General features: G+C 40.9%; 1 protein-coding gene and 1 long non-coding RNA gene across 4 annotated transcripts in view; one reads left to right on the forward strand and one right to left on the reverse strand.

The window, feature by feature from the left end:
- SPOPL (speckle type BTB/POZ protein like) overlaps window positions 1–2,212 on the reverse strand; it is a 59,476-nt gene extending 57,264 nt beyond the window's left edge. Inside the window, exons 1-2 of one of the 3 annotated variants that reach the window (XM_045558878.1) lie at window positions 1,880–2,062; window positions 1,352–1,455 (exon numbers count right to left, since the gene is read on the reverse strand). The gene's annotated coding sequence lies outside the window, so the exon portion shown is untranslated. Of the gene's footprint in view, window positions 1–1,351; window positions 1,456–1,879 lie in introns of all 3 variants that reach the window. The other 2 variants (XR_006736773.1, XM_045558880.1) reach the window with 2 other exon arrangements.
- Window positions 2,213–2,303: 91 nt separating this feature from the next.
- The window catches only part of LOC123643447, a 120,734-nt gene continuing 95,154 nt past the window's right edge, over window positions 2,304–27,883 (forward strand). Inside the window, exons 1-2 of the long non-coding RNA XR_006736789.1 lie at window positions 2,304–2,510; window positions 18,914–18,995. This is a non-coding gene — a long non-coding RNA (uncharacterized LOC123643447). The remainder of the gene's footprint in view (window positions 2,511–18,913; window positions 18,996–27,883) is intronic.

Below are 27,883 nucleotides of genomic sequence, written 5' to 3' on the forward strand. Positions count from 1 at the left end.
TGTCACGGTTTTTAAAAAGTGTACAAAACTTGGTAAAGGCAAAAATTCACCCAGGAAAGGCATGTGAATATGAATGAACATAACAGATTAAGAGAAAAAGCCATCAATCTTCTGAATGAAGCCAAAGTCCTATCTTGAGTAATTAAAGATAAAGGTCAAATGGATATAAAGAATACCACCAGTTTTGAGTATTTAATGTGCAGTACTAAAACTCTTATTTGTAAAGCCCTCATTTTCCATTATGATGAAACTATTACATACAATACTTCAAATTCATTTATGCTCAAAACAAAGATAAAATTTTATAAATCCTAAAATCGGTATCTGAAATTAAGGGCTGACTTATCTGTAGCTTGAAAATAATAAGTTAAAACCCTGCATTTTTCAAGTCAGAAGAAATTAATTTATACAACAACAAAATACAAATCCTATTTACATCAGAAAGGATGTTAAGTGAAGAAGAGGAAGAAGGCAGCTTTCCATTCCCACTTCCCTCTCTCAGAATTAACCTTTCAATAGCCAAAAGAAAGCAAAGAAGTGATGATAAAGAAAGAATTTATCAAACTCTTATCATGTGCCCCTGTTCTGAATATTTGTGCAATCACCACCACCATCCTATGAGGTTTATCACTATCCCCATTTTGCAGCTGTCAGAATACTGGGGCCCCAGAGGTTAAATAACTTGCCCAAAGCCAGAGCTGGTAGGTGGCAGGGCAAGAGTTTAGACCTTGGCAGGGCTCTTAACCACTAGGCAACATTTCTCTCAAGAATGATGGAATGAGATTTTGAAATATTCCACCAGTCCTACTATGGCAGGAGAGATGTAATTTTCCAAGGCATGAATCTTTTACTACTTCAGTTTCCAGTCTAAGAAACAGTGGATTCAATTGTAAGGAAGAAGTGGGAAGAGGAGTTATTATAATGGGTCAAACTAGGCCCGGGATTATTCAAATACAGACAAAGCATCAGAAGCCTGGAAAGGATGACTAAATGACAGTGTGCAGTTAGGGAAGAGAAAGAAGGGAAAAGTTAGGGTAAGCAGAAGACAAATCTTATTTCTACTGGGCTCTATGATTGCTTTGAGGGAGAAAATCCTACCATCCCTTTTCCTTTATGTGAGTCAATATACAGATACACTCAAGAAGAGAAAGATTAAGAAAAAGGGTAGCAGCAGGAGATAAAAGAAGGATGTTTCAAGACTTGGATTTTGAACCGCAAGGTTAGCTTAATGTGCCCTGGTAAATGTGAGCGAGAATTTATGAGAAGCCGAGTGTGAGCTTGGAAGTGGAGAGGTTGAGGCCATGCCCACTGGGGCGGAGGTACTGGGTGGTCTGGAGAGCTGAGCACTCACCCTAAAATGGTCTAACAGAGATGACAGTTTCCAGGGTCTGGATTTGGGATGAGGAGCTATGGCCGTGGACGCTGGTGGGGGGCGAGGGAGAAGGCAGTTTCTTGCTTCGGGCAGTATTCACGGTGGGTGAGAAAAGAACGCGTAAAGGGGTAGGCGTGGAGGCGTACAGGTCTACAGGGGTTAGGAACCCGGCAAGAGCAAAAGCAGGGGCTAGGCCCGTGGAGAAAACTAAGGGGGACCCCGGTAGGCGGAGGCTGGGAAATCACGGAGGGCCGGGGGGCATCCCCAGGGGAAGCGGAGACGCCGCGGGAGGGAAGGGCGGTCCGGGGGGCGGAGGATGAGACTGGGGGGCGGGCGCGGGGAGGCAGCCCCCGAGAAGGCCGAAGGCGCGCCGCCGGAGCCGCACTCCGGGACCCGGAGGGAAGAGGGTGCACGGGGGGAAGGAGGAGGCCGCCGGGCCGGAGCCGGGGGAGGGGACTGCAAGCCACCAGGGCTGCAGCTGGGACCCCCGGGGGGAGGAGCACCTACCCGGACGCTCGGAGCGGCGGCTGGCAGTCCGGGCGGCGGCTCCTCGGCTGCTGAGGCGGCGGCCCCGGGAGCCCGAGGCTGTGGCGGCGGGGGTGATGGCGGCGAGTCCCTGTGGCGGCCGCCTCCGCCGAACCGCATCCCTCCTCCCCGGCCCGCCCTCCTTCCCTATCTCCCGCTCCTAAACTTCTTCCCCGGGATAAACAAAGCCGCCGTCAGGGGCGGCCACCTCCACCTCCCGCCCCCGCGCAGCCCCCCACCCCCCCGCCCCGGGCCCGTCCGGGCTCCGGGTTCCGAGTTACGGCTCCAGCCCCAGCCCAGCCCGCTAGGGCGCGTGCGCGCGGCGGCGGCCCGCGGGGCTGTCCCTCCCTCCAGCGCCGGGCACTTCCGGGCGGGCCCGGATCCGCCGCCGCCGCCAGGCACTGGGCGCTCGGCGGGGCCGGCTGCGCCGCCCGGGCCGGCCGGGCGAGGGGTGCGCAGTGGCCTTGCTTTGCCGGGCCCTTATTTGGCCAAGCACAAAACTTTTCTTGCCCAGTGATACTTCCTGACTGATCTAATACACGAAGAGGGTGCAAAAGGCGACCACCATTTCTGTGCACGATTTCTTGGGGCCGTACCAGTCTAGAAAGCCAAGGTACAAGTTTCGCTGAGCTCCTTTTTTTTTTTTTTTACTTTGTGCATAAATCAACCTCTAATTGCCTACCTGGCTTCCCAAAAGAAAGGGAGAGGAAGGAAGAAATATTTATGAAATATTTTTACCATGCGCCGAGTACTGTACTAAGCATAGACTTTTGTATCATCTCTTTTTAATCCTCTCAGCTTTTCTACAACTTCATGGTATAAATTATTACATTTTACAAAGAAAGCGACGAACACCAGAGGTGATAAGTAATTCATCCAAGCGCTACTGAGGTTTGAATACTAGGCAGACAGGTCCCCCTCACTTCGAGTTAGTACTACGTTGGCAATCTTATTCACATATTTATGCGCTTGGGATACAATCTGTGCGAAAAATTTTCAGAAAAATGATAAGATTAGCAGTATAACCATAGAATTCAAAGTTGCCTTGGGTTGAGTTGGTAGAATGTTTATGCAGACCAAGGAACTCCAAAAGTTAAAAAACAGAAGTGGAAGTGAGCATGGGGGGTGGGGAGGAGAATGGTGGAGATAATGAAATATAGTGCAAACATTTCACCATCTCCAAACACCAACAAAGAACAGTTAAAAACTATTTGCTGTTCACACTGTGGATGTGTTAATTTTATAATATGTGAAATACATAAAGTGGAAATTACATGTAATTTTTGACCAAGCCTTTTAGCTATTTCAACCCCTTAGTAGTATATCACCCCCTCTCTTTCACTAATCAAAAATTATTAAGCACCTAATAATTGTAATACACTCAAAGAATGAAATCGTAAGTCCTTCAAGTAGATTTACAATTGGAAGTAAAAAGTGATACTTGCTGCCCCTTCACACTTGATTGGGTTTAAGTTGGGAACTAATTCAGTAAACTTTCACCTCAAGGGTGTCAAATTGCTCCTCAGGGTATTCTCATGGGTTCTTTTCCCAAGACTTGATCTCCTTACCCTAAGTATTGGGACATACCTTTCCTCTTTGCAGTATTCTTTGACATAATTAATATGTCAGCAGTTAGTGAAGATGAAGATCAGAACAGCCATTCTCTGAGTTTAAGGAGCACAGATGAGCCTCAGACCTTGGATCTCCTTGACCCAACCCTACGAGGCTCTGCCTGAAGAACCAATCAAGATTCCCATTCTTTTATTTTAGTGACTACAGCATCTTATTCTTTTTTTCTAAATTAAATGCCACAGATGCTCCCATTTCATAGCTTGGTATGCACAATGAACTCACCACAGAATCCCATGCCACCACATGGGACATACAATCATTTTCCAATTCTAATTGTCAAAAACTAAGTTATACAAAATGCACAAATCCATTATTATTTTCTCTGTAGAGGTAAAACAAAAGTAGCAATATGCTTGTTGGCAAACATGTTATACTTCATGAATCCTAAGTGATGTACTCTTTGGGCTTGCTGCCGCTGGACATTTTGCTAATATCCCTACTCTTTTTAATACAAGTATTCACAGGCTTGGTCATAGCACACTACAGCCTCAAAGTCCTAGGCTTAAGCAATCCTTCTGCCTCAGCCTCCTGAGTAGCTGAGACTACAGGCACCAGGCATGTGCCACCCAGACCAGCATCCCACATATTTTTCTAACCATTGTCCCTTCTGTCCCAAATTTTCTTCAAGGGAACCAAACTTAGCTAACTTGTGATCATAGATTTAAAATGACATTTAGTTTTTAGAATTAAGGTGGAAAGAAAAGGACAACTCATTTGCTATTTATTTTTCACCATTACAAATATTAGGCTTTTGGTTGATGGAAACCCCAAAACCCTTGTTTAATAATTTATTAAGTTACTGTACACTTAATTTCATTTTCTCTTCCCATGTCTCCATTTCTTTCTCTCTAGCTTTTCACCTTGCTTGTGAATTCCTAGTTTTACAGTACTTTTATATGATACTGACTTTTTTTTTTTTTTTTTTTTGAGACAGAGTCTCACTCTGTTGCCTGGGCTAGAGTGAGTGCCGTGGCGTCAGCCTAGCTCACAGCAACCTCAAACTCCTGGGCTCAACAGATCCTACTGCCTCAGCCTCCCAAGTAGCTGGGACTACAGGCATGAGCCACCATGCCTGGCTAATTTTTTCTATATATATTTTTAGCTGTCCAAATCATTTATTTCTATTTTTAGTAGAGACGGGGTCTCACTCTTGCTCAGGCTGGTCTCGAACTCCTGAGCTCAAACGATCCGCCCGCCTCGGCCTCCCATAGTGCTGGGATTACAGGCGTGAGCCACCGCGTCCGGCCACGGTACTGACTTTTTAAGGATACAAGGAACTTCAGAACTCAAACATTACGCCTACAACCCTTGTGTAGTGATGCCTGTAGCAGAAAAGGGCCCATAAGTTTGATATATTTATCCCTCAAAAATCATTCCCAGAGAATTCTCAGAGAGCTAAGAACAAAGCCATTTTTAAGTCCTTCAATGATACCCTTACTTTTATGCCCCAAGCCACATTATATCAAATATTTCAGAAAGTTCCTTTGTTTCAAATTAAATATACATTCATGTATTTAATTCTTTGACCCTTTGGGTAATCTGTCAAGTCTACTATAGGAGAGGTGATTTTTGTTTTGTTTCTTATGAAAAACACGTGAAGAGTAGGGGTTGAGTTGCATTTGAATAGTTGGCATTCTGCTATGTTTTATAGCTATTCAATTAAATATTAATTTTAATCAGGTTTAAAACATTTTTGAGGCACTTGAAATGCTAGTATTCCCTAGATTCTAGATCATTAAGCACTTAATAAATTAGAAATAGCAATACTATTGCTGGGAAATATATCATCTGGGAAAAATCTTGGTCACCGTACCTGCAAGTCCTCTATTCACAATGTAATAGAAGAAAAACAATAAAATGATCTCTTCTACAAGGTTATCCAAAGCCCTTAGAGTATCTCTCCAGGCATCCCCTGAGGACTCTCATCTCAGGTCACTTACAGTTGCTGGAAGTCTTTTACTCTGCCAGGATCCAGGCGGGCACTGCTGCCATGATCTAGTCCCTCATAACCTCTCTCTTCAGTTTGGCCAGCTAAGCTCTCTCTCCTCTGCTGGTGCCCTGGCCCTGCCCCTTCTCTGCTCTAAGATCACTGAAAGTTGCAGTTGACTCAGGACCCTGGAGATAGACCCAGGGGAAGCTTAGAGCCCTCCACTCTGCTCTCCAGCCAGTGGTCACCAGCCTTTGCAGCAGCCCTAAGTGGTTCTAGAGGTGCAGCTGCTCAGTCTCCTCCTCTTTCATCTCTGCTCAGTCATCACAATGTCTCCAGGTCAGGGTCTGTGGTCTCCTCCCAGAGAGACACACCCTTCTCACTATCAGGCCAATACCTGGCTAAACTAGAAGCTTATTTAAACATTTGCCCCTGTGATGCCCAGAAGGTGGTTTCCTGTTTATGTATCCTTCTTCTGCCCCTAATTGGGACCACTTCACCCCACTTGCCTCTGAACCTGACTCAAGAAATGGTAGCTCCATGGCCTATTCCTCTGGACACACGAACGGGCCCTGCCTCTAGGGTAATCTCAGACCGGATCACCTCCTGTTTGACTGAGACTCAGGCCCCCCATCCTCCCAAGGGAGAAGCATATAGAATTAGGCTCTGCTCCCAGACCAGCAACCTAGAAGTCTAGTCTCATTGGTTGAGGTTCTGCAGTGTTCCAGGAACCTTAGAACCTCTGGGCTACAGTGTTCCTTCACTCACTGATTTTCTACTCTGCTACAACAGAAGGGCCAAGTTCTCCAGTTCAGTCCTCACTTCACCTTCCGCTGCCTCCCTGCTTTAGAAACTAAGCCCTGCTGTCTTGCTTTTGTCAATTCTACATTCACACACCTACACAATACTGAATGGCCACCTGTCTCCAGATGGTTCTCCCTACTATTCAGAGTCCTTTGCTGCCAGCCTGCCTGTGGAATTGGAAACCCCAGTATGACCATTTCCAAAATTAGAAACCAGACTGCACCATCTCCAGAGGCACTGTGCCTACACCTCCCAGCACTCAGTCAAGCCAACCTCTGCAACTCTCACACACACCCTTCCCTCTGTCACTGCTCCTCCTCCCCCACATTTCTGGCCACGGTGATCTGGGCTTTTGCCTTCTGCTCCTTACCTGCCCAGCCTTGCTGAAGTTTTAATATGCTCTTGACATTCCCTGCTTGAACTATGCCAGGCAGAAGAAGGGCCAATTCAAGGGTTACGTAATCCCTGGATATTCTTTTAGAGGCCCCATTCCAAATCCTATCAAACATTGGAACATGTAGCCATATCCTGCATGAAAAATACAATGTTATGAAAAATTAAAGGAATTTATATAGTTTTCCTCTTGAAATATTTATTAATTTCATTTTGTAGTTTTCTTTGTATTTCAGAGCCAGGGCTTTTTTTTTTTTTTTCCAGCTCTCAAAAAAATTTGATAAAATCTGGAAATACTTATGGGCCCTGGGCACTGTACCTGTAGTGAGAACCTGAGCCTTAAAGGATTAAAAAAAATGCCTCTGGGATGGACGTAAGCAGTTTCACATGTCTCCATGACTCAGTTTCAAGCCCCTCATCCCCATAATCACTTAAATCTCTTTCTTGCCCAGTTTTTAATAACCTAATGGGCTCCCTTGTCTGATGCCCTGCCTCAGCCACTCACATTTTACCCCGGTGCCCACACATGCACTCCCCCTATTCCCAGCGACAGCTGGCCTGCCTGGATTGCAGGAGAATCACCAACCCTTGGATTCTCTTTCACAGCTCTCCTTCCATCTCTGAGGACCCTGCCCCAGGAGACTGCTGCTTTGGATTATGGCATCTGTTCCCTTGACGCTGTAGAAACAATGATGTTCTCCTCAGACTGGACTCTTTTAAGGCTGCAGCTTCATCCAGCTCGCTGGTCGCCCCCTCACCCTCAATAAGAGCCAGGTCCTATACTACATGTTGGATGCTTCACTATCGCCCTGCCTGCCGTGGCTGACCAGCAAAGCTCACTTGTGTCCAAAGCAGGATAGCTACCAGAAATTACACTTTAAATTTTCCTACTTAAATGCCCGCTCACATTTCTCAGTGCTTTGAGTGTCTCCTTCTCTAAAGGAGGCCTTTTATGACTCAGTTACATAGCATCACTGCTGTACTTCTCTGTGGCTTTCCTGATCACTCATTTATGCAGACTGAGAACACATACAAGAAAGCCAAAATGTCCCCAGCAATTACCCCAGATCATATCTCTTCTAAATATTAACCATTGCTCAGTTGGAATAGCCACTAGCAGTTTGGCTTTTACTTTCCGGGATTCCTGTGGTCTTTATATTAGTGATTCTGCAATTTCAGTATATTTCTTAAAATTGAATTATGTGTGTTCTGTGTTTAAGCCAGTTAAGAGGGAGAACCTGCAATGTGTATTTTTGTCTCTTTAGTCTCCTTTCTCAATTTTTTTTCTCAGAAAGAAAATTAAGCTAGCCATTCATAAATTGTGTTCTGCTACAGACTGCAATTTTGAGAGGAAAGGTGATGAATGCTTTTATTTTCATGTTGTCAAGAGCTCAGCAAGAATTTGTCCCTATTTTGGCTACAGAGCCTACTATGTGCAAAACAGGTGTGAAAAAAATTCCCACTTCGTTTATGAGTACCTATTCCAGCTCTTTTCTTTCTTTTTTCTATTTTTAAATTTCTCTCAGTTGTAATCACTTAACCCTAAAAGGGTTAGATATTTATATAAAAAGTTACTGTGCTTCATTTGTCAAATTCTCTTTCTTCTGAGTATGAGTTTTATTTTACTCATTAGTTGTTTGGTTCAGGATAGACTTAACATTGCCTTTTTGCAGGAAAACATGATTAAGGTCCTAGACTATTTACTTGATGCCTTGAACCAATAGTGGTTCCATTGGCATAATATCCACAGACCACATGATACTGAGCCTGTTTGCCTTCAGAGTCTTGCCTTGCCCTTCTTCTCTGCTCCTTATCTTAGCTGGCTTCTGCAGGCTGTTCCCAGACTCCTGTGTCAGCTGGCTCCTTGCTGGGTTAGGCCAACAGGGAGCACTGTCAGGTGACTGGAGGGTAAGATAAACCAGTGTGTGTTCTCCTCCTCTCTTTCTGCCTTAGGCACCGTCCCCTGCAGCAGCTGTGTCTCTTGGAGGCTCTATCTCCTGCTGGACAGACCTCCCCGTGGCATCAGCCCTGGGCTCTGGCAGTACCATCCTGGGCTCTGGCAATTACACCTCCTTCCTCCCACCTGCTTAAAAGTCTAACAGTTTCCTGTGGTTGCTAATCCCTGGATTCTTCTCAGTTTTTCCATCACATGTGCAATGGATTCCTTGCATCAACTTCTTTGTTTGAAGTAGTCACTGTGGTTTCTGTTTTTCTGGTTGGACTTTTCCATTTCATGTTTGCCTAAAGGTCTTACCCTGCTTCTCGGAGAAGGAATGATTTTCATCTAAGTATTGCACACTAGCCAATTGCACCACTGGAGCTCCTAAGGAATGATTTTCACAGGAAAGCAGTCACATTAAATTTAGGAATCTGTGCTCCTCCAGATGGTTTGAGGATTGTCAGTGTTTTTACCACTCCTTATGCCCCGTGTTTGCTCCCTACCTCCTACATACCCAAACCTATGTCCCCTCCCACTCTTAGAACATATGACATCTGTCTTCTGGGGTCACATCCCCAAAGGTGCACAATGATTTGTTTTTATTGATTTTGGGGGGGGGCAGGGGAGGGGAGAAGAGAAGTTTTATTACTTTGCCAGCAAAGGAGAAAATACGGTAAACTTTCTCATCTCAAAATCCAAATTTTCTGAACATTTGTAGAAATATAGAGCTTTTAAAGGATGGGTTCTCAGCTTCAGGCAATTGCTGTTCAACTACAGTGGATGATTCTCATCATCCCATCTCTGCTGAAGACAATCTGATTACCTCTGCCCAGGACCTCCCTTTACCAGGTCCAGGCTGGGCCATCTCCTTTTGCACAAATAAAAGATTTACCTGCCCCTCCCAACTCCTGGCCTGAGACAGGGATGTAGGCTTTAGTTTTCAAAAAGGAGTGGAGGATGTTTTAGAGAGACAGAAAATATTTTTGCCATTTTTTTTCCAGGCCATTCCCTCTGTTACATATCCCCCACTCAATATTTCCCTTCTGGGGGCGGGGGAAGAAAAGGAAAAAAAAAAAAGAAAAAGAAGAAAAATATTTCCCTTCTATATCTATGGAAGGAGGGGTGACGTAGTCATCAAGCTAATTCCTGCTGATTTGGAGCAATGTCTCAGATGGAAGGTTTATACTTATGTACGTCATTACAAAGCTTTGACAGTATATTTAACAACAACAGATTACCAGGTGAAAAAAAGTTATAGGTAACAACTAGAGCAGTGAGGATTGACAAGGCAACATGGACTATCACCTTGTATACAATGTCTGAAACAGGGCTGGGCTAGCAAGAGGCACAGGACCTCTGAGTGCAGAGCTCCTTGCACTCTGTAGGCAATCTGAGATACCAGCTTCTGTAAATTCAGAAATGGATACACAGCACTGAACAAGGTTTTGAATGACAAAGACAAATACAGATCAACAGAAGAGACAATAGCCCGGGTAAATGCTCACTAAGGAGTTGTCTCTCCGTCCTATAGACAGAACAAATAATCAAAGAAAGATTAGCACAAAATATGAAGATTTTCATTTTTTCCTTTCCTTAAACAGCGACTTTATATCGCCTAAAGCCTGGCCCCTCCAGTGGGGGCTTGGGTCCTCTTCTTTCCTGGGGCACCTCTCTACTTTGGTGTGATGGATGGACTCAAGGTTTCATTTCTGACAATTTCAATGAGGTGTGAGTTGTTAGAGGCACTTGATAGGGTCCCTTTCACTTCTTTGTTTCCAACTGGGGTGAAGACCTGAAAGAGGCAAATTCATATACATAGTGGTTAGTACCTGACCCACTCATTTGGCATATTGCTTTACCTTGTTTTTTTACTCATGGTTCTATTACCATACTTACCTCGGGGTGTTGGGAAGGGTCCCTCATAAACTGTTTCTTAACTTAAGCCTGTTTCTGAGGAATATCCTTATTCAGAGGAGGACAAACAGCAATACCCTATTCTACTTTTCTGCTAAGATCACGTTAGGTCATTAAACATGAAACATCCAACCTTGAATAAATCAAACATTTTCTACCCAATAAGCCAACACATGTAGGATCTTGTTCTATATACCTGATCTTTGACAAAATAATTTGTTACAAGACAGTACAATTTAAAGTTTCATTTAACAGCCACTTTTCCTCACACTCCAGCACATACATTGGATTATTATAAAACCATTTTCCTTAGATGTAGGTTTGCAGCTATAGGTTAACCATCCAGCCAAAATTTTTACCAAGGGACTTTTAGATGGAACTTTCCTATATTGCAACAATATGTTACAAACACACACAGACAATACAGAGAATTCTTAACATAAAATGCCAGGCGTATCAAACAAATAGGAAACAAAAGGGGACAAAGCCACCCAATTTGCACCTCAACAGGGCCCAAAATGCCCTGCCACAGGGCTGAAAGGTTCACAGATGGAAAATCAGAGGGGATAAAATGCCCCCACAACCAGTTCCCTGGGAAACCTTCCCCAAATGGTGGCCTAGTCTCCCCATTCCCTGAGAACCACAAAAGAGCTTCAGACTCAAACCTGGTCCCCCGGCCCTCTAAACCACTACATTTCCACCCACAAACAGCACCTCTAAACCAACAGGGAGGTTTGAACCCCACCCCAAAAAACAGGTGGAAACAGGGTCTCGGCGTCCCAGGGGGCTTTACTTACAAATGGCCATGGCTGTTGCAAGGCTTCCCAAATCTGTTTCCTCCTCCTCAACCCAGTCCAGGTTGGTTGAAGCTGCTTCTATCCAGAAGGAAAAAGACTGGACTTTCTGGAGCAAAACAGGCCCCGGCAGCTGCTAGGAATCTGTTTCTTTTTTACCTGAAGAGGCGATGCTGTTACCCACGGCTTGTCCCAGAGCTGCTCCCTGCCTCTTCCAGCAGTTCCAGGGAGTCACAAGTGAGCCTGTGGCTCTAACTAGGAAGGCCAACTCTGTTACCGAAAACTCAGCACTTGTCCATGAGGCCGAATCGGAAGAATAAGGACAAATCGTTTGGGGGGAGGAAAGAGTAGTTTTATTACTTTGCCGGCAAAGGAGGAAAAATGGTAGAACTTCTCCTCTCAAAATCCAAATTTCCTCTGTTTTTATTGATTTTTAAATCCCTTTTTACATAGTGTCCTTAACAAGAGTGTCACAGCTGTAGGATAGCAACAAGAGCACAGGATTTTTCATTCAGAATTTGAATTGGTGTGACCTTGTTTCAGTCCCTTAGCCTCTTCCTGCACAACAATGCCCTCAGTAGTAAAAAACAGGGAAAAAGATAACTTCATCATAGATTTATGAGGAGAAAATGAAATAAAATATTTGAAAGAATTGTTTAAATGCTAAAATTCTAAGCAAATGTAATAGGTTATTATTTTAAAAGAGTAAATAAGCCTAACAGTTATTTTTGTTGAAACAGTGTGGTTTTAAAAGTTAACTGCAAAGGTATTTCTCAACTGGAATTTATACAGAAGTTTAACAGCATCACACAGCCTCGATCTAACACATGATTTCTCGGTCTGAGTTCCATGGACCTTTCGGGCTGGATAATTCTTTGTTGTTGGGAGCTGTCCTGGGCATTGTGAGACGGTTAGTGGATCCCTGCCAGGAGCACCCACCTGTGTAGTTGTGACAATCAAAACACATTGTCTACATATTGCTAAATGTCTTCTGGGAAAGAGAGGATAAAAGCACCCCAAGTTGAAAACTACTGATTTAACAAAACATATTTGAAAAAATGTCACTTCTTTTTAAATTTAAGTTGTTAAAAAAAATTAAAAAGAGCCTGGCTTTCCAAAGATGATTTGGAAAAAGACTTTTAAAAATGTAGTTCAGTCATGAACCATAACCTTAGCGATCCATAAATGCTGCAGTGAAAGTGGGTATTGTCACAGCAGTGGTGTGTGTCACTAAGTATTTGTGTTGGACAGGCTGGTCTTCTTGTTAAGTATTGTGGTTGGACTGCCTAACCAAGATGGGCTTTCTTCTTCCTACGATTAATACCTTTGTTATTTTTACTGGGTATTAAAAAACCACACTAAGTGCTTTATATCTGACTTTTGTATGTTGCAATCCTTTGATGTCCTTTAAAAGGCAAGGAAACTCAGATTGAGTATTAGTAGGAACATCTATTTCACTCATAACATGACTCAGATATTCTGGGTTTGTACTTGTATAAACTACCCTGAGTAGGTGCAGGAATTAGAATGTTATGAGCATCACAGCTAGGTCATAATCTGCAGAATCCTTCATATTATTATCATTCCTGCTATGATTCTCTTAGCCTACCATTGAATTTCTAGGAAACTATAAACCAAACCATAACTATTTAAAGTCTAGATATTATTGTATTTAAAATATTGATCACAGCTTTCCAAACATGTCTCTCCTAGCTTAGATCAACAGGTTTCCAAGACCAGTTTCCCATCTCCAACTGTGTCAGGTAGCTTTCTTCCTACCTTAAAAATATATTGACCAAAGCAAGCTGCAAAGCAGGTGAAACAGGTTGAGTAAAAGGGTTACTTTTGCTGAGAAGACAGAAGCAATGTACTGTCCTTGACATGACTATATTGCTGAGCTTTGTGGACATACAACATCTCAAGATGGGTAAAAATAATACTTATTGCTTCAGGAGAATTACACTTATTTCCTTACCAATGATTCTCCTGGCTAATCTTCTTTTGGGGGAGTATGAGCCCCCTTTGAAGGACTTATGGGTATTAATAACAATAATACTATATAGTAATTATAAATACTATATATTATACTTCTTTTAAAGATATTTTTGTCATAAGATATTTCAATAAAAACTGTCTTATAATTCAGGTGGGTGGTGGGAGTTTAGGATGCAAATAGTGGGATTAATTTGGGCCAGAAAGTTAGGACACTTTTATTTGCTGTCATACATTTGAACTTCAATCACTTTGGGCCAGGTCTGCCTCTCCAGTTCACTACCATTTCCTCAGCTCATCACACATGACATCTGGCCTACACTTCCCATCTGTTAGGTCCCTGTGTAGGCATTTGGATCTGTAAATTCTGCCAGGACAATGCTTGGCCTAGCAACCCACACTCTAAATGAGTATTCCCCAGTGGAATTCTTTTGTTTCCAGAAAAGGAATCTATTTGAGGCATCAGTGCTGGCCTCATCTGTTTTTTAAGATCTGAGAAACAAAAAACTATGTAAATATACACAGAAATGATCTGAGCCAAATCCCTCATTCTCATCATAAACAAGGAAGAAAAGGCATTGATGATGGGCCATTTCAGAGTCCTTCCTGCTACCTCTGATTAAGAAAAGATATATGGCCAAGATGGAGTAACAGGAACTGGATTTATCCTCCTCCTGTAATAACCAAACAATAAAACAACAACAAAAGCAGACAAAATACGTAAACAATGGTTTTAGAGACACTGGATATCAAGCAATGATGGACAGTGATTCTTAAAAGATAGGAAATAGAAAAGACGAGACCTACTATTGCCACAGCTTACTAACTTGGGAGATTTTTCAGGTCATGACACATGGTAGGGGAACTGAGGTGGGGCCCAGTTATGGACTTAAATTGAGGAGATAGAACTGAGAGTCCAGGGATATCAAGGCAGTGAGATTTCATAGGCCAGGATGACAAAGAGGAGAAAGAGCTACACAGAGAGAACCCTGGGGGTCTGCAGAAGGACCTTTGCCAAGTACTACAAAGAGGAACCTACATGAAGTCTAGGAGAGAACCAGCTGGGGGAATAGAGAGAACCTGTGCCTGGAGCACAGACAAGACCAGGAGGGTGAGGAATACTGCCTATTCCTACCACCAGCCAGACTGGAAAAACTGATAATTCACAGGTACCAGGTAGAGTACTCAAGAAAGTCTTGCCTTGGTGGTTGGGAATAATTAGCCCTAGCCTAAAAAATGCTCCCAACCTGCCAAACAAACCATAAAAGCAAGACCTGAAAGGATCACACTGTTTCTAAGTAACTTAACATCCTCCCTGAACATAGCTCAAGATTTATGAGAATTCAAAAGTATCCAGCATGCAACAAAGTAAAGTTCACAAAGTGTGCTTGCAATCAAAGATTACCAGGCCTACAAAGAGACAGGAAAACACAACTCACGTAATAGGGAGAACACCAGATAATCAAAATGGACCCCAAATGGACACAGATGATATAATTAGAGGAAAGGACACTAAAGCAACTATTGTGACCATATTCCACATGTTCAAAAAGCTAAGTAGAAATGAAGTATGTTTTAAAAAGACCCACACCTGGTCAGAATTTCTGGTTAGAACATAAAATGGTGCAGCCTCCTTGGAAAACAGCCTGGTAGTTCCTCAAATTGCTAAACGTATAATTACTATATGACACAGTAACTCTCTAATGTATGTACCCAAGAGAAATGAAAACATGGTTACACAAAAACTCATACATGAATGTTCATAGTAGCATTATTCATAATAGCCAAAAGGTAGAAACAACCCAAATGTCCATCTCTGATGAACAGATAAACAAAATGTCACATATCCACACAATAATTGAATACTATTCAGCCATAAAAAGGAATGAAATATGGACACATGCTACAACCATGGATGAACCTTGAAAACATGCTAAGTGAAGGGACCCAGACACAAAGGACCACACATTGTATGATTTCATTTGCATGAAATGTCCAGAAAAAGCAAATCCATGGAGACAGCAAAGTTAGTGGTTGGCAGGGGTTGGGAGGATGGAAAGTGACTGCTAATAAATATGGGGTTTCTTTGGGAGGTATTGAAAATATTCTGTAATTAGACAGTGGTGATGGTTGTACAATATTATGAATATAGTAAATACTACTGAATTGTATACTTTAAATGGGTAGATTTATAGTATGTTAATTATATCACAATAAGGATGGTTAAAAACAGATGCAATCAGAAAAGAACCAATTTAGCTTTTCACCACCAAATTAGATAAACTCTCCTCCATTTCACTCCTCCCATTCTCTTTAACCCATCCCACTATTCCACTGATAGAATTTTCCCAAGGTCACCAATGATCTGAATTTATCTAATTCACTGTCAGCATCAAAATAGTTTATCACTGCATCCTTTTTGAAATATTTAATAGCATCATTTTCATGAAACCTCACTCACCTAGTTTTCTCTTACCAGACTTTGTAGCCAGCTGCATACTCATAATCTTCACTTAGATGTACAATAGGTGCCCAATACCTAAAATGTATGTGACAGAATTCTTATCTACTCCCTACAATACTATCCTACAAACACACATCAGGTAGGCATATATCTACTCTTCCTCTAGTCTCTCTCATGAAAGTTAACATATAATCATTTACTCAGGTGTTCAGGCCAAAAAGTAAGGAGTCATTTACCATGTTTGATTGCTGTTTTTCCCTTAATCCTACTACATTTAATCCATTGTGAAGTCTTAATAGTACTTCCTCCAAAATATATGCTGAATTTGTCTCCATTCTCCAGTTACTTATATTCAGAGCTCAGGGGGAACATGTGGAGTGGTGCCTGAGGAATTAGCTTCTGTGTGGTCTTGTGGGCCACTGTAAGAACTTTTATCTCTACTCCAAATGAGATATAGAGTTTTGATCAATGTTGTTACATGATCTGCCTTAAGTCTTAAGAGGATCATTCTGACTTCTGTGGTGAAATTAGACTTGGGGTGGGGGATGAAAATAGTGAAGTTATTGCAATTTAAAAAAAGGATACTGGTTTGACTAGGATGTTGGCAATGGAGGTGGAGCACATTTGGATAGGAGGAGATAAGAAGTTTGGTTTTTAACATTTCCAGTTAGAACTATTTATCAGATACCCAGCAGAGATATCAAGAAGGATGTTGGATATATGAGTCTGGAATTCAGCGGTGAGGTCCAAACTGGATAAATAAATTCTGGAGTTGTCAGTTTATATGTGATATTTAAAGCCACGAAACTCAATCACCAATGCAAGCAGCATAGATAGAGAAAAGTCTATGGGCTTGAGCCCCGGGGCCCTCCAATAGTTAGAATCAAAGAGATAAGGCAAAACTAGCAAAGGAAACTGTAACAAAATAGCCACTGAAGTAGGATAAAAACCAGGTGAATGTATTATCATCTTAAGATGGGCAAAATTGCAGCATATTTGAATGCTGAAAGTGTTAATTTACCAGCTAGAAGTCTTGTCCACACTGTTAATGTAAAGAATCAAATCTCCAGTTTCATAAAATGTTATTAATAAAACCATGTTGTAGAAATATCTGCTTCAGTAATGTCAATATCATTTTATAATGATATGTATTTTTAATAATAAACTTTATTTTCTATATCCCTATTTTCCATTAGAGACAAGGATTTCTCAAAGGCTGGCTTGAGATGCCACCCGACTTTCTTGAGACTATCTGTAGAAATACCACTCCCCACTTTTTAGTGCATACTGTATCTGTTGCCTTGGAAAACCAGGCTAGGCTATGCTTAGTGAAGAGTGATAGCTTTCTCTAGAGCAAGAGTAGCATAGTGTAAAGCCCATCATTCCCATTTGGAAATGTCCAATTTCGGGTTTCCCATATCCTTCTTTATTCACTCCTTCTAGTCTCATCCACCAAGGGGCACAGAGAGCACAAGCAAATTTCTTACCATGCTGCACCAGTACATGCTACCATATATTTCTGTACAGCAATTTCATTTTTTTTTTGTTTCTCTGATTACAATTCTTGACTTGAATTTTCTCTCAGACCAGAATATATTCACTAGGATATTTGGCAATTGTATAATTATCCACATTGGTATGAGAATCTAAATAATTACCAATAATGCCTCCTATTACTATTTACTGCTTTATAAAGGAGAAAAATGTGTATTATTGCCCATACATACTCTACATAACCTTTTTAAATTTTAACTATGAAACTATGAAGTTGTTATTGTGAATACACTCTTTAATCATCTTCATCTGGCTTGGCAATTTCACAGAAATCAATTACTGTTGATGTCTATGGCCTGGTTCATAGGAAGATGGCTTAAATCAGACATTGTTCCAGAAGAGAAGCAGCATGGTGTGGTAGATCAAGGCCCTCCACCAGAGGCAGGTGTCCTGGATTCTCACACCCTCCTCAGCATAACATTGAATTTCACTCCATAAAATGAAGACATGGCCTAATTACATCTTATTGGCTAGAACATAGAGGAATACAGCAAGATAATCTCTTTGGGCCTCTTCTAGCACTAAAACCATTGGCTGTCTTAGAATCAGGGTCATATTAAAAAATTGAAAGTTGTAAAAATTACTTGTGCCTATCTATTCAAAACACCTAATTAAATAGAAAAAGTTATCTTTTTTAAAAGGAAAAAAAAGTACCTTAACTACAAAAAGCTCTTTCTATTTTAATTTTGTTGTTAAATAAATAGTATGACTCTGGGAAATAAAATAAAGAAAGCCACTGAATGAATGTTCTGTGAATTGGGATAGCTTTTATAAGTAGTGACTTCATATTTTTCCCTTGTGGTGTAACAGAGGGATGGATCGAGATTTATTCCAAGTTTTCCAGGTTGCTGTACCTGTGGACCAAGAGGAAAGTAGTTGGACTGGATTGCTGAAAAAAGCTCTTTTGGTACTGTAAGGCACGCTTCCATGCACTTTAAGTCTTCTCTTGCCAAAGAAAGTAGAATGACAGCACATTTAGATTTGGAAAAGTCTGATTGATAGAACACCCTGCCACCAACACTCTGGGATCAGTTGGGATGAAACAGGTAAAAAAAAAAAAAATCCCAAAATACCTTCAGCCAGTTCATTAAAAACATATCTGTTTGAAATCTCCTTTTTTTGATTCGTGGCTTTTCTTGATGACTTCTCCAGACATCTGCTTTTATTTCCCTACGAGTTTTTTCAAAGGATAATGAAAGGTGGGTAAAAAAGATTTTTTTTCAGGCTCTACATGAAAAAGCAAGTGTAGATTATTTGTGTCCTTGCTTTGATCATTCTTTCCATGACTCTCCAGTAGGCTTCACAAACTATTACTGAGATCAAAACATAACAATTCCTGTTATGCTGAACGAATATCTGCCTGAGTAAATGTGCAGAAGTTTCTTTTCATTCACCTGCTCAGGAGCATAGTTCTTAGAAATATATAGCATAGAGCTCCCAGAACCTTATTCATTAAAAACTGATTCCTCACTGACAAGGGCTCCGTGGGACTCAGCCTATATAATAGCTTTGAAGGACTCAAGTGACACTTATTTTTATGCAGCTACAGACATGTACCTGTTGTCCTTAATGATCTCATTTTCCTTACCTTTGTCTTCCCCAGGTGCAGCCAGCTGGAATCAATAATACCCCTCTCATGCTGAACTCAGTTGACCCCGGTTTCCTAGCAGAGCCTGACTCAGGCGGTAAGAGCAGTTTCCTTAGTGCCACCTACAGACAGAGTCTAGAAATATTCTTCCTGGTTTGTAATTGGCATGGTCTTGCCAAATTCCTGGAGCACGTGAGACTTTTGTTGCAGAGATTTTTTTTTTTTTCTTCCCTGTTACCCACATATTAGTCCAAGTCATGAATTTGCTATGCTTTTCTTGCTGGGCTTGAGATACTCCCTAAGCTGCAACTCACTTGGCTGTGACTCCAACTCCCTATCTGGCTTGTACCAAGCCTCTTTCCTGTGGATCTTGGCTCCTGGCAAGAAGCTTGCTGTGAAGAGAACTATAATCAATATCAGATGGATCCCTGATACTGTTCCCTACCTAATAGGGACCCTTAGTTACTTAGCCTTGGGCTGCCATATCCTTTGGCTTTTCGGCATTGAACTTCCTGGCTACTGCCCCAGAAGCTCGCTGCTCAAGATTGGCTGGTGTTCTTCACAGTCTCAGCTTTTCCTCATTTCTTGTTGATACAAATTGCTAAGTTACCAGAATGCCTCATGTTTCAGTCTGTCTAATTCGTGATACTATAGTGTTTATCTCTATATGTGCATATAAATGCATTTGTTTCCATTACTGTAAGACAAACACACTAAAGAATAAGGCATTGCATCTCCAGCTTTCCCTAGAATCCTCAGATGATGATGTGGAAGAAATAGTCTCGAAGGCCCTCAAAGCCCTTAAAGCCACTACTCAATTGATCCTAGAGAATTGTACTTACTATTTATAACCTGTCCATCCACTTCTGGATCTACGCCTTGCCTAAATGAAACTTCATACCTACCTGAGGTCTAATAGAACACACTGCTCATAATTCTTGCTTAATTTCATTACTTGAGGGTCTTAGGACTTCCCAGGACTGCAGAAGGCATTCCTTTCCCTAACAATCTAATTTACACCTAAAGTTACTTTAAATTTAGTCTTTGACCCAGTTGAGCAGATAACATGATGCTGATATCTAAATAATGTGATTTTATTTTATAGACTGATAGCTGAGAGATATCCAAGTTGTCACTCTGGTACTGGAAATTTATTCCCTATAGCACAACTTTAGTAGTAGTGAATTTCTTTCCATCTACTCAAAGCATTTTTCTATCAACACAAGTGTTAATTCTCCTTTGCCTCCTAGGCATCTTTTCCTTCCTGGCATCTTCCCCAGATCATTTCTTCAGTCCTGCTCAGAAACCTTTGTTTTCACTAATGCACCAAACCATGGAGAAGCATTCATTGCTCAGACTTTCTTTACCTTGCCTTTTGTAACGGACATTAGATTCTTCTTCATAACACAACATTGATAATAATCGCAGGCAAAAGAATAATCATGGCACACGCCAGGCCCTAGAGCAGTTTCATTGCCATCCCTGCTTCCTGGACTCACAGTGAACTATGGACAGACTTCTGTGGTTCTGCCAATAAACTGCCAGTCAGTTTTGTCTTAGTCACTAAGAACTCCTATCAATATTATTTTGAAATCTGTCTGGCTTTTGTCTTCCTCTCAAGCTACTAATCTGAGACATGTTAGCAATTTTCACCCTATAAGTACCTGTCCCTTGTGGAAGTCATACATTCTATCCAGTATGGTTCACAGCTGTTGTCGGGGGTGGGGGGTTTAGTCACCATCATCCCCCTTTATCTCTCTTTTCAGTTGAATCCCCTGTTTGCTTGACCATAGTCTTCCTCTTTTATATTTTTATGACCTATTCTCCACTGGTTGCCTGAGACAGGTTGTGTGGGAGTATATCAGCCAGAGTTCAACCAGGAAAGCAGAACCAACAGGCAATATATACAAAGGGATTTATTTTAAGGAATTGCCTTACTTGATTGTGGGAACTGGTTAGACAAGTCCAAAATCTGCAGATCAGGCTGGGACTCTGAGACACAGTCTGAAGCTGTAGTTCACACGTAGAATTTCTTCTTCTTCCAGGAAACCTTAGTTCTGCTCTTAAGTCTTTTGACTGATTGAATCAGGGCCACTCAGATTATCTAAGATTATCTCTTTTAATTAAAGTCAACTCATTGTAGATTTCTATTTTCTCTATTCTTTCTTTTTTTTTTTTTTTGAGACAGAGTCTCTCTCTCTCTGTTGCCCAGGCTAGAGTGCCTCAGTGTCAGCCTTGTTCACTGCAACCTCAAACTTCTGTGCTCAAGCCATTCTCCTGTCTCAGCCTCCTGAGTAGCTGGGACTACAGGCATGCGCCACCACACCCAGCTAATTTTTAAATTTTTTAGTAGAAACTGGGTGGGGGGGGGGTCTCGATCTTGCTGAGGCTGGTTTTGAACTACTGACCTCAAGCAATCCTCCTGCCTCAGGCCTTCCAGAATGCTAGGATTACAGGCTTAAGCCACCACCCAGCCTATTGGCCTATTGTTTCTTTCCTGAGATCCTGAAGATTTCCTAGAGGCTGTAAGAAAAGCTTGGTGAACCACCCCTATTTATGGATAGAATTTACCTCAGATGACCTAGAGATATAATCTTCCTTCTTCTCAGATAGTGTTGAGTAGATTTTTACAGATCTTTGTTTTTGGTAACACTTTTTCTAGCCTCAGTGTGAATTACTATGCCTCTACAAACACATTTCATCCTCTTTACAGATAATAAATGGATTTGATTAAGCTACGCTTTTCTTATTTACATTTGATTCCTTGATTGGATTTCGATCTCCTCAAGAAAAAGATCTCTTGAATATGGAACTTCTACAGCTGGCTACTTTCATCTACTGTATTTCAATTCTTATTAATTTCAATCTCTTTATTTTGGCCTTTTCTTGATCTGGCTTAAGCTTCTGAGAGTCTCTAATTATAGCCATCCAGATAATATAAGCCACATATAAATTTGTACTTCTAGTATAAAAATTCTAAGAATCTGAACATTCTGTTCTTTAATCATTAGAAAGCAACTGACAAAGTTTAGCATCCAATTTCCTGCTACTATGACAAATTCCCCCCTAAACAGCATGGGAAAAATACATTCCAGCTTCATCTACATTAGCAATGAATTTCAATTCATAACCTTACACAGTTGGCTTTAGAAGTACTAGCATTCCCTTCCCACATCCTTATCTATAGCTGCAGCCTCCAACCCATTCCCTGAGACATATGGTTCTGCATTTCTTGGAAGGTTTGCCGCAATTCATTACTACATTCAAAATCCCCTGAGTCCAGCTACAATGCTGGGTAATTACTCCAATGTGGAGAAGAGTCAAACTGCATGCGAACGTGCTTCTCCAATAATTCTAACCCAAATCTTCAAAGTAACAACAGCATTTTTGCTTAGCTTTTAGAATCATAGAGTGGAAGCTCAGTTAAATGTTTGGCATAATACTGCTTTGGACAGTAATTGCTGGGAGTACATGGGCTTTATTCAGCATTGAACTCTTGGTAAGCATTTAAAAATATTTCCACACCAAAGAAAAGGACTTGTCAATATCACGCCTACTGCTCAATAATGGTTTTGTCAACAAGCAAGTAGATTTGCCAAAGTGAAATATTCACTGTCAATCAGTAGTTGGTTCAACATTACATATTGTCAAACTAATTTTATGCTATGGAATCCATTTGACACACAATCTTGTATAGAATCTCAATTTACAAAACAGAAAAGCACAGAGTTTCTCAGGTTGAAGGGTCTGGGATGCACAGGGAGAAGTGAGTTTAGCCTTCTCTTCATATCATGGTGGCCAGTAAAGCATATCTGTGGAATCCCAGAGCTCTGCAGAGCATGCCAGGAAAACCATAAAATCTATATTATTTACAATAACATTTTGGTTATTTTCTTACTAACATGTTGGCTATTTTTGCTATATAGAACTGTCAAAAGACAAAATGACTAAAATAACAACAAATTTTTGTTATAGATCTAATTGGATTTTTTGTTGGTGGTGGTTTTTTTTTTTTTTTTTTTTTTTGGTGATCCATGAACTGGGGCAGCCTCCATTCTTCAAGATAGAATGAAGCACCCACCATGCAATGGCAGAATGGTGGGTTTTGTAAGGTGGGGACAAGGAAACAGAACAAGATAAAAAATAACTAATGGGTTAACGTCATGTTACTTCTTTGCACTGGTTAAAGCAGAGGGGACTTCCTTATCACGCTGATTCACGTAGACCGGAATCCTGTTTTCAGGAAAAATTGGTCTGTTTGAGATCTATTTGCTTCCTTAAACTTTAGTTTGATTACGTGGCATTTAGCACGAGTGATTCCATTTTGGTTTGGTCTGGTTTGTTAGGGCCTAGTGTGGGAGCTCACTTTAAAACAATGATCTCCCATAATGTTTAACAAAACCTAGCCAGTAAGCACCAGTTACTGTGTGGTTTCTGAAGAACTCATTGTGCATAGCATTAAAATAAACATTGAGGGGAAGAAATTTCTATGGAAAATAAAATCTTAGAGCCTGGAGACAATATGAAATGAAAACATGAGAAGGAGACTGTTATGGAGAAAACATTCAAGCATAAATGAATATAATCACAATCAAATATATAAAAATATCCTAAATAGAGCACACCTGATCTTGTTTGATCTTGGAAACTAAGTGGAGCTAATCTTGTTAGTAGGTTGATGAAAAATGCCTAGGGTTACCAAGAGCTATCTATATACCAAACAGTTTGGGGACAAAGATGTTCTTATGTTCACCAGGAATCTATTAAACATGATGCTCTACCCACAAGCACTTTGGCATAGATGTTTTGCTTCTGTGACCAATAATAAAACTGAGATACACCATGATCCTAAAGTATTTTATGAGTCACCAAGAGATTATGCTACATCTACCAGACATACAGTTATATGATTATAATATAATTTAATAGAATATACCCATGTATTATTATTGTTGGAAATCTGTTGGAAACCTTATATGGTATGACAGAAGCATAACTTTCTGCTAACCAGAACATTGGAGGGCCTGGATATTGCATTTCCTGACTATTTCATATAAAAGAAGTTTTTGTGTACAAGTGCTAAAGAGTAGCTAAACTCATTGAAGGGACCAGGATCAAGGACATGAAACAGGAAGATTTGTTTTGAGAACTTTTGAAGGTTGAGAGAATATTTGGCAGAGAAATTTAGAAGAGAGCATTTATGTTAAAGAATCTCCTCATGCTTACATGGCCTTAAATTCACTGTGCTTGTTTTTCAATTGGTGTATTTATAAGGCACTTGTCTTCCAAAAGTAGGTTTGTGTTTCAGTGACGATGGAAATAATGCTTCCTTTGTTGAACATATCTGTGTGACCTTGGCCAAATCACACTGGGTATAACATAGAGTACACATTTGCTGCTGCTTCTGAATGGTGCTTCATCTTGGTGGCTGTGCCATGTGGATGGCATTCAGAAATAATAGTTGTTGTCTCCATACAGTGGTAATCAAATATCCAGTAATTTTAAAGGCTCAATGTTTTGATTCTGCAACCAAATGAATACAATTATAGAGACTTAGCTGATCCTGACTAGGCTATCATCCTTTCATTAATTAATTTTTTATAGGGACTGACTTAGGCACTGTATAGCTGCTGTAGAGCATCTAAAGTTTAATCCAATATGGCTTTCCCCTCTAAGTGTCTTGTTATGGTTACTCTTATGTCTTCCCTTCTGCCCAGCTCTGAAAATTTCTCACTTCCTCTCTTGGAGCACCATACTATGATTAACTTTTCTTCCAGGGACTGGCCATGGCTTAGAAAAATGATTCTTTTGCTTGCCAGGATCCCCATACAGACTCTGCCGAGTCAAATTTAGTGCCAAAGGGATTGTGTGCTTTATTTGATCAGCCCTGATTTCTGAGCTGGGCCCTGGAAAAAGAAAACATAGATTTTGTCAGTATCTATGGAGCCAGAGAAAAGTGTCCTGATTGCGATCTGTCCTGACTACAGTTGTGGCAGTACCAAGTGTGGTACTCAGAGCATCCACTGTGCTCTGATGGCAACCACACTCCATTTCTGTATGCAGCAAATGCTGGGGGCTGTTATATAGATAAGCTGTACAGCTTGTAAAATATCCAATTCTTAAGTTGGAAGTGACTTCGTCTTTGATAATTTTGCCTTTCTGAAAAAACTCCTCTCCTCCTGTCTACCCAGAATGTCAGGTTCCTCCCCATCCCCACGAAGATCTGTAAATATCTAGCCTCACCTCATGACGATGATTGGATTCAACACTGTAATTGCATATGCCTGACTCTTCCACTCTGTCAGCGGCCTTTTCCCTGGAATATCTCCCAGTGCTCATGTCATATCCTGTTAGGTAAATTGTGAACCTATAGGACTGTCTCTCCTAGTTTTATGAACAAAGATCACATTTAATTCTCTGTCATTTTCAGCACTTAACACAGTGTTAGTGTTTTAAAAGACTGAAACACGTGTAGGGCATTTATAAACTTTAAAAGTGCTTTTTGGTCTGTTATCTTATGCAATCGTGAGGGATGAGGGATGGCAAATACCTATCTGACAAATGAGAAGACTGAGACATAAAGGTTAAGTGACTTCTCTGAAGCCACACAGTGACAGAAACAGATTTAGGATCCAGTTCCCTTGACTCCTAGACTCAGAAATTTTTTGTTAAAAATTGTCTAGTCATATTAGTACTCCCTGAAAGCTATTCCCACCAGAAGTCTCATATTAATTAGATCTTTCATCCTTTTAAGCTCTGTAGTATTGCTAGCATTTACAAAGTCATGCTGAGTGAAGGCAGTGAACGCTGCTTGGGCTGCCCAAAGAAGCAAAAAGATATAAAGATGAAACCATCAGACAGATTTATGACTCTTTGAGAGAGGATAGTGTGGCCTCAGATTCACCTTGACCCAAAGTTATTACATGTTGAAGCTCAGTCTTATCATAGGACGACCGGGTGCCTTTCTCACGGCCACTCCAGCTCAGTTTTACAACAGTCTTCAAATAGTAAAGCTGTGCCCCAGAACTTCACCGGGCTTCCTTCCATATCTGTGGATCTGTGATCACAACTCTAACATCGGAGCATGGAACAAACCTTAATAAGGATCATCTTATTTCACATATGAGGATATGAGGATACAGAGAATGTAAAGGTAAAGTGACTGTTCTGTCAGGGGCACAGATCCAGGTAGGCGTCTTTATTTATTAACTGAGTCACTCAGAAACATTTATTTGAAAACGTATTTTGTTCCAGGAACCGTTCTGGGTACTGGAAATACAATAATGGCAAAAAAAAAAAAAAGACAAAGTATTGCTTCAATGGAGTTTATATTCCAGTTGAAGAAGGCAGGTAATAAAAATAAAAAAGTAAATTATAGAGTATATTAAAAAATGACAACATATGAAAGAACAAAAAGCAGGAAAAAAGTGTAACTAGCTCTGAGGACACTGTGTAAATTTTAAATCAGGTGATCAGGGAGTTACTTACTGAGAAGGTGATATTTTTGAGCGATAACTTAGAAAAGGTGAAGGAGTAAGTAATGAGAATACCCGGGGAAAGCTTGTGAGAAGCCCTTAGGGGGCAGGAGCATGATGACATCTTTCGGAGGCCAGAGCCAACATGTCTGGGGCAGAATGAACCAGGTGCCGAATGGTGGGATATGAGATCTTAGAGGTCACGAGGAACCAGATCTATTTAGGGCCTTACAGGTCATAGCAAGGACTTTGGGTTTTGCCCTGAGTGAGTGAGATGAGGAGACAGTGGAGAATTTTGAATAATGGAGTGATATCTTTGGGCTTAGTTTTAAATGGATTACTCTGGGTTTTGAGAGTGAGAATGGATTAGAGTGAGGCCAGGATAGGACTGGGGAAACCATTTAGGAGGCTATTACTAAAGATGAGACGATGGTGGCTCAGATCAAGGTAGAAATGGTACCAACAGGTTAGATTCTTAAATGTATTTTAAAAGTGGACCTAAGAGGATTGCTTAAGGATTGGTTTTGGGGTGAAAAAGAGAGAAATTAAGGATGACTCAAAGTTTATAGACTGAGCAATTGGAAAGATAGACTGGCAGTTAACTAAGATGGCAAAGCCTACAAGAGGGGCAGGTTTGGAGAGAGATGAACAGTCCAGTTTTAGAAATATTTCGTTTGAGATGTCTATTAGATAAACAGTGGGGTCAAATAGGCAGTTGGATGTGAATATAGGTAAATATGAATTCAAGTAAGAGAACTGAACTAGAGAATTTAGCTGTCATCAGAGTATAGGTGATATTTAAAGCCAGGAGACTACCAAGGGAGTGAAAGTCAGAAACATCCTAGTAGAGAAAAATAATTTAAAACTGTTTCCATATATTTTGATAAAAGTTTCCTCTGTAGTGTGGGTAATACAAGAGTGAATTATAGTTGGTATGACTAGAATTGCTACTAACTTCAGGCAAGACTATGTGAATGACAATAAGAGAAACTGTTATATGAAGTCTGGACCGGCTGATCTCTAAAGTCTCTTTAATTCCAATTAAAGTTATCTAAGATCTAAAACTCTGTGAGTTCACACAGAGTACTTATCCACCCATGTAAAAAAACTCTCTTGTTTTCCAGAGAACACACAGAATCACACTTCTTCCATCTAAGTACTAACCATGCCCAACCCTACCTAGCTTCCACGATCAGATGAGATCAGCTGCATTCAGGGTGGTATGGCCATAGGTGACATCTCTGTACCTCATTCCCTGAATAAAGTCAGGGGCAAACCCTTAAACACCAATAATGTCAGCTCCTCATTCCATCTTTTAAACGATTTATAGCTATCAAATACTTTATTCTACCAAATGCTTCATTATAATCAAGAAAAACAGATATGACAGTTTGCAAAAAAGGTTTTAATTTCCATATATGGCTTTCAAAGTTCATTTCAAAATGCATTCACTGTTTTGCTTTTGAATTTTTAGTGGCATTTTTCTCTGGGTATTTGGTATGTAGTGATT

This window comes from Lemur catta, chromosome 8 (genome assembly GCF_020740605.2).
Source record: "Lemur catta isolate mLemCat1 chromosome 8, mLemCat1.pri, whole genome shotgun sequence".
NCBI lineage: Eukaryota > Metazoa > Chordata > Mammalia > Primates > Lemuridae > Lemur > Lemur catta.